Raw genomic sequence first — 7,607 nt, forward strand, 5'->3', positions numbered from 1 at the left:
AATGACAAGGGGTGTTGAAAATATTTGAATTTCATTTGAAAATATTTCCGATTATGGAACTTTATGCAACTCAATGATTTTCATGAGAGAAGATAAAATGACTTCTTCAAATTATATGAAATATGAGTTGGGAGTTTCAAAGAATTAAATTCAAAGTTCTTTTGAATTAATTTTCAATTTGGATTTATTTAAGTTTTATTCACATTATTTTTCTCCAAAAATAAAATATATGGAAATTAGGGTAACATGATTCCCTACATTAGAAAATTGGAAAAAAATTAATTTGAAATCATTTTGGTATTTTAAAAATGTTTTCTGTTGGATTTTAATAGACCAGTAGCACTCTTTGATTTATTACAATTGGTGTGTATTTTATTTAATGCTAGAATAATGTTCATGTCGTAGAAAATATTTTTTTGAAAATTTTGATATATTATATGCCTATATAATATTTTCTTTTAATTTGTTTTATTATTTTATTTGTCTGGAAATGTTTTTTTTAAAAAGAATCCCGACTGGGCCGATCCAGCCGAAGCCAGGCCAAGGCCCAGCTCCGCGCCGCCTTCCCCGTCGTCCCCGACCGGGACTCTCCCCGAAGTCCGGCGCCGCCCCGCCTCCATTGCCCCTCGCCCAAGCCGCCCTCGCCTCCTCCCGTGGCCTTTAAAAGGCGGGCCCCCGACCCCGCCGCCGCCAGATCCATCGCGCCGCCGCCCGCTGCTGCTACCGCGCCGCACTTCGCCCCGCCGCCGCCGCTCGCTTGCCTCGCCGCCGCGCTCTGCCACCTGCCGCCTTAGCCGCACCGCCACCTGCCGCTGTCGCCGCTCCTCGCAGTCGCCGGAGCCGTGACACCCTCGCCGGCGTCTGTCGCTAACTGCCGCTGGCGGTTTTCGATGGAAAACCTCCCCGAACCGGTAACCACCCCGGTTTATTCTCGGTTTAGTCCGGTTCTTAAAAAAAACCTAGATCATTTTTTTACTAAAACCGATTTTCTTTCAGAGGGATCTATTTAGAGAACGTTCGCTGGTTAGGTATAGAAAACGAACGTTCGCCTTTTAGTTTTTTTCTTTTTCTGTTTTAATTCCGGCCGGGGACCTATCTATGATGATTTTAATTACAGTTTAGTCCATGTGCTTCAATCAATCATAACTTTTTACTCGTTAGTCCAAATCAAACGAAACCAACGCCCACGTCTTCGTTATGATCTCCTCTATCCAGTAATCCAACTCAAACATGTTTTTGAAAAGTTTAAAATTTGAATTAGATCAGATTTGAATTCAAATTTAGTTTGATCATAACTTGAGTTTCGTAGATCCGTTTGAGTTGATTCTTTTTGCAAATCGAAGCTCTTGACCTAAACATTCTAATAAGGCCAAATTCACATAATTTTGGTACTGTTAGAAATTGTTTTATGTTGCAAGAGTTATTTGCTTGGTTTTGAAGTTTTCTGAATCGTCTTCTTCGTTCCTTCTGATCTTTTGAGTGATTGCTTATGTGTGGTTACTATTTCTTGCTTACGATAGATTGACCGGAGTGTGACGAGTAGAGCTATCAAGAGTTTTGAGTGCGAATCGTCTTCATCAACATTGCAGTCAAATTCACACTTTGATCATATCCCCTTCCATACCCAGTTTTTTTGCATTAGATCAATCTTCACACATTGCATGATTAGGATCTAATTAAACTGTGGGATGGGAAGTAGATGAGGTAGTACCTATTACCTGTTTATTATCAAACCTTTGGGAGTTACTTCTATGTTTGCTTATTATGCCATGCTATGCTAGTAGACGTGGATTGGTTGAATGAAATCCATGACAGATGTGAGATTTATAATTAATGGTTTATCTAAGGTGGCAACTTAAACACACATCTGGGTGGATTGAGGCACCTGGGTTCCAGGACTTGCCTGTTTTTCTTTTGGTACGCCACCCAGGCTCAAAGGGATCATGAGATTATTCATACTATAAACTTCCATGTGCAGCCACAAGCCATTATGGGCTCTGGCATAGTTGATTAAGTTGTGCGAACTCTTAAAGTGGTAGACTAGCAGATGTAGGGGATGTAGGTGGTACGGTCTACCCGATCATAAGGTGCTAGCGCTTCTGAAAGACTATGTCTCGGTCATCCGTTTCTCAAACACCTTGTAGTGCGAGAAACCAAACAGAGGCGATCGAGTCTTGTGGGGAAAAGTGCGCAAACCTCTGCAAAGTGTATAAACTAATCATGATTAGCCGTGTCCCCGGTTATGGACATCTTGAGTATCTAGTTCTTGGATTATCCTGTTGATCTCATCACGTTACTTTAAATGAATATTGTTGGGTTTAATGATGATGCTTAATTGGGATTGAGAATGATATCAACCATTCTTAATGTTCAGCAATCACCCTGATAGTTAATTAAAATGTATTCCTTTGCAGTAGGGAAAAATTGGCTTTTCGCAAAAACATTATAACCATAGAGCTTTTCCACCAGCCATATATGCATATAGTGATAGCCATTGTTCATCATTTTCTCTATGGTGTGAATTTGCCAGTACATTCAATGTACTGACCCGTTTCGGGCTGCAACGTCTCATGTTGCAGGTTTGTTACGACGAGTAAGTGATACGTTAGGGTTACGATTCTACACTCAACTTTGTCGTTGGTGTTGATGGGAATCCACAACCTTGTTACTTCCGCTATTTTGGATTTGAGGTAATAGTATTTGCGTTACTTTTACATGTGATTTACCTTTGTTATAAATCCTCGAGTATTGTGTGTGTCAGCATACCGATCCAGGGATGACACTTAAGCACAGAGACTTGACCCATTTGGGTCGGGTCGCTACATGGCGTCCATGGAGCTCCCTGGAGGAAGATGACAGGGACGTTCTTTACCTGATGAGACGGATAAGTTTTTTAGCTCGATCTGGATTGACTATGATCGAGGTCATGGCCATATGTATTATGCGGGGGGTGCAACCGCTTCAATATAGAGGCCACCCCATGTGGGATTTCAACGGGGAGGATGATGCCACCTGCCACGGCCGTAAAGGGCCGGGATCGGTTGCTAATCTAATAAAGATCTTATACACTTTGTACAAGGGAGAAGAGGAGGAATTCCTTCGTGTCAACCCGCAGGGCGGATTTTCTATGTACAAACCTCCGAGCTTGGTAAGCGGAGACTTTTTCTCGCCCATCCATTTCGTATTCCCGTAGTTAAGTATTCAGTCTAGCGATTTTAACGCAGGAGCTGCGCCAGGCTGTAAGGGAGATAAACAACCCCCCTCCACAACCCGAGGACCCTGGACGGTCTCTTGACCCGGCCTCCCAGGAGGATCCGGACATATCTGTGGAGCTGATTGATGGGGTATTTTACCAATTGAGTAATGACAACGCTTTGGTGGCCATTACGTCCGATTACCCTGGGCTACTTCTAGCCTCACACGTGACTGAGACGAAGTCCCAGTACTTCGAAAAGGGATCCGTCCTTGCGTGTTTTTTATTGCCGTATAACAGCTGTGTTTTGCAGGGGAGGTCCTTGAGGCGGAAGGCCGAGCCTGCGGCGACTAGCCAACAAGGGGCTGCGAGGCCAGGCAGGCTGAAAAGACCCGTAGTCCAGATTGAGACACCGGCGCGCCGTCTTTATTAAAAGACATTATTCTCAGAGGCATATTAACGCCCATGCCTTCTTTTCAGGAAAAAGAGCGCTCGCCGGACTATACCCGGAGAGGCTACTAATCACGCCTTCACCATCCAGGCTCCAAGGCCGGATTCGGAGGCGGGAACGAATACGAGGCGTGCGCCGGGCGCTCCTCCGACAGAGGATGCGGATAAACTGTCCGCCACCAATTCCGAGGTGGAAAGTGCCATGAACCACAGGCGTCGCCGGACTATTCTTCGTGACGCTTGTTTCTCCCAAGAGGCATTGGATGCCTTCAATTCGGGAGATGCATACCTCCATGCCGCTCAAAATGGTCTAGCCAGAGCCACGGAGCAGTATGTAAAAGACGTACGGGTGAGAAAATTTGGTGATTATATATATCAGTATCCCCTGAGACTTGAAATAGTTAGAATTACTGATTTAAGGATCATATGTTATGCAGGTTCTTACCGAAAACAATACTCAACTATCCCAGGAGCTGGAAGATTGCAGAGCCCAACTTCAGGCCGCACTGGCCGCGGCGAGGGAGCCCAAAGAGACCCCCTCTAGTAATATATCCTTCGAATGATAAGTGTCATATAGGATGCGGCGTATATGCAGATCTGATGATAAAATTGCAGATGACGCTGGAGTAAATCCGGATAAGCAATAGCTCCTACGCCAGCTGAAGGCCGGTGAGAGTGTGCTTACGAGGGTGAGGCAGGAGAAGAATGATCTCCTAGATGCCAACACCAAGCTGGGCGTGGAACTAAAAGATGTTCGTGCCCAACTGTCGGACTCTGTTCAAGAGAATCGGCGGCTTCGACGCGGCATATTTAGTAAGTGCTTGAACGAACTTTGAAAAAGAGTTCAGCGAGGAAGCTGGCTGACAGAGTTATGTCTATAGGTATGCTAACAGGTCATCCTGCCGAGGAAATGCCCGGTTCAACGGGTGACCTTCTTCCCGAGCTCTCACACCTGCACGAACGAGTTTGGCAGGTGATGCAAGGCGTCGCCCAGGCCTTGTGGCCATCCGTCTCCATACCCGAAGGCCTTGGAGAGCTTGTAGAAAAGCTGAAGGGAGCGCGACGGCGCTTCCGATTATGGAAGATATCGGCCTGCTGTCAGGGCGCTAGGGAAGCCTGGGCAATGGTGAAGACACGGTACACGAAGGCTGACCCGAACCACATGGCCGAAGTCGGACCTGTGGGGCCTGATGGGAAGGAGATCCCTGTGAGCTTAGTGTACGGCCAAGTAGAATTGGCCGCAAAGTATTCCCAACAGGACTGTAGACTAGACAGCCTATTGGATGGTATTGAAGAGGAATTCAACTAGTCAAATTGACTATGTAATTTAAAGTGGCATGTATAATACCTTCTAGCCGGATTGTAGATCGTTTGTCATGGCGGACCTTTCTGCTTCAACCTCGGGACCCGACGGTCCGGAGTGTATCCGAATACCCTCTCGGTTATGTAAGAACCGGGGCATGCGTGGAGACCAGGCATAGGGGTCATTAGTGCTTTATCAGACAAGTTCCCAACTAGTTATGTTATATTACATGGGTAGTAAGAAACATGTTCTAGGGAGAATAGTTCCGTTAAGGGTTCCTTTCCCTGGGTAAGCATGCCCTAAAGTGCATGTCCGGACTGTGATAAGAAGCACAGAAAAATCATCTAAGGGCAGATATGGATAATAAATAAAAGTCATCTTTTGTTCACCGGCTGAATATTCCCTTAAGAACGCTAGCTTTCGGCTTCACCCAGTCTGAGGTACACATCCGGCTGACCCGGCGGTAACAATCGCAGAGGTGCTCCCCTTATGCCCTAGCCGAATTGACGGGAACGTAGGGCATAAATACAAGAGCCAGGCAACCCAGCTTGGCCAAAACTTAAGTCATATCGATGCATATAATGGTGAAAAAAGGTACATGCGGAAGTATAACACATGTGGGCGTGAGGCCCAGGTAAATAATTTAAGCTTCTGTGAAAGAAGCCCCCAGGTATGGAGAGTGCGGCTAGCGCATCTGTAATGTACAAGTGAGGCACAAGGTGACCCTTGATGGCCTAGAGAAATAATAAGAAAAAGAAAGAAAGGGAAACAAGACAGATGATGCATATGCAGAAAATGGACAAAGGGAGGGGACTAACATAGAGTCCGGTGCTAGGCGTAGAATCTTCGAAGCCTGGCTGCGTTCCATGGGTTCGGCTCGAGTCAGAACTTGGTCGATAATGAAGGGACCTTCCCATTTGGGCTCGAGCTTCTTCTTTTTCTTATCCGGCAGTCGTAGAACTAGTTTGCCAAGGTTATAAGTTTTTGCCCGTACTTCTCTGCTTTGGTATCTGCGAGGCTATTGCTAGTAAAATGCAGAACGGGCTTTGGCTATGTCGTGCTCTTCCTCCAAGGTGTCCAGACTGTCCTGCCGATCGATCTCAGCTTCTCTTTCTTCGTACATGCGCACTCGAGGTGAGTCATGAATTATGTCACAGGGCAAGACTGCCTCTGCACCGTACACCATAAAAACGGTGTATATCCGGTACTACGATTCGGCGTGGTCCGCAGCCCCCATAGTATGGAGTCGAGCTCCTCTACCTAGTGCGTGTCAGACTCCTTTAAGGAACGCACTAATCTTGGTTTAATGCCGCTCATTATAAGACCATTTGCTCGTTCGACTTGACCGTTGGTTTGTGGGTGATAGACTGAAGCATAATCGAGCTTGATGCCCATTTTGCTGCACCAGAGTTTTACCTCGTCGGCCGTGAAGTTCGTGCCGTTATCAGTGATGATGTTGTGGGCGACGCCGTAACGGTGTACAACCCTGGATATGAAATCTATCACTGGTCCGGATTCGGCTGTTTTAACCAGTTTAGCCTCTATCCATTTGGTGAATTTATCCACCATGACCAGTAAGTATTTTTTCTTGTGGGTTCCCCCTTTAAGGGGTCCAACCATGTCAAGCCCCCAGACTGCGAAGGGCCATGTAATGGGGATTGTTTGGAGGGCGGTGGGTGGCATGTGGCTTTGATTTGCAAAGAGCTGGCAACCGGCGCAACGTTGGACCAAGTCCTGTGCATCTGCCCGGGCCGTTGGCCAATAGAATCCTGTACTAACGGCCTTGCTTATAAGAGCCCGGGCTGCGGCGTGATGACCGCCGAGTCCGGCGTGAATTTTTGCCAAAAGGTTCCGCCCTTCCTCTTCGGAGATGCACCTTAGAAGGACTCGGGTAGTGCTTTTCTTGTACAATTCTCCCTCATCGACCCTTTAGGCCTTGGATCGCCGCACTATGCAGCATACCTTATTTTGGTCTTCCAGAAGTTCCTGTCTGGTTAGGTAGGCCAAGAATGGTTCTGTCCATGGGGCAATAATGGCCATTATTTCGTGGGCTGAATGTGTTATTTCGGTGGCAGAGCCTCCGATTGTGTCAAAGAGTTCGGTATCATGTATTTTGGCTGGGTCCGGACTGTTGTTATCGGTGTCCCCTTCCCATTCTACGAATGGCTTGAAGAGCCTTTACAGAAATATGTTGGGAGGGACCGTGTCGCATTTTGCGCCGATGCAGGCGAGGATATCCGCCGCCTGATTGTTTTCCCGAGCCACATGGTTAAATTGGAGCCCCTCGAACTGAGCTGACATTTTTAGGACGGCATTGCGATAAGCTGCCATTTTCGGATCCTTGGCATCACAGTCTCCATTTATTTGGGATATCGCGAGGTTCGAATCCCCGTGCACCTCTAGGCGTTGAATGCCCATGGATACTGCCATCCGGAGACCATGTAGAAGGGCCTCATATTCGGCTGTGTTGTTGGAGTCCGTATACATTATCTGTAGTACGTATTGAACTGTATTTCCTGTTGGGGACGTTAAAACGATGCCAACCCCCAGACCAGCCAACATTTTGGAGCCGTCGAAGTGCATGATCCAGTTTAAATATGTGTCGTACTCCTTAGGGAGTTCGGCTTCCGTCCACTCGGCGACGAAGTCAGCCAAAACTTG

Source organism: Triticum urartu, chromosome 5A, assembly GCF_056163025.1.
Source record: "Triticum urartu cultivar PI428250 chromosome 5A, HENAU_Tu73, whole genome shotgun sequence".
In the NCBI taxonomy this organism is placed as follows: domain Eukaryota; kingdom Viridiplantae; phylum Streptophyta; class Magnoliopsida; order Poales; family Poaceae; genus Triticum; species Triticum urartu.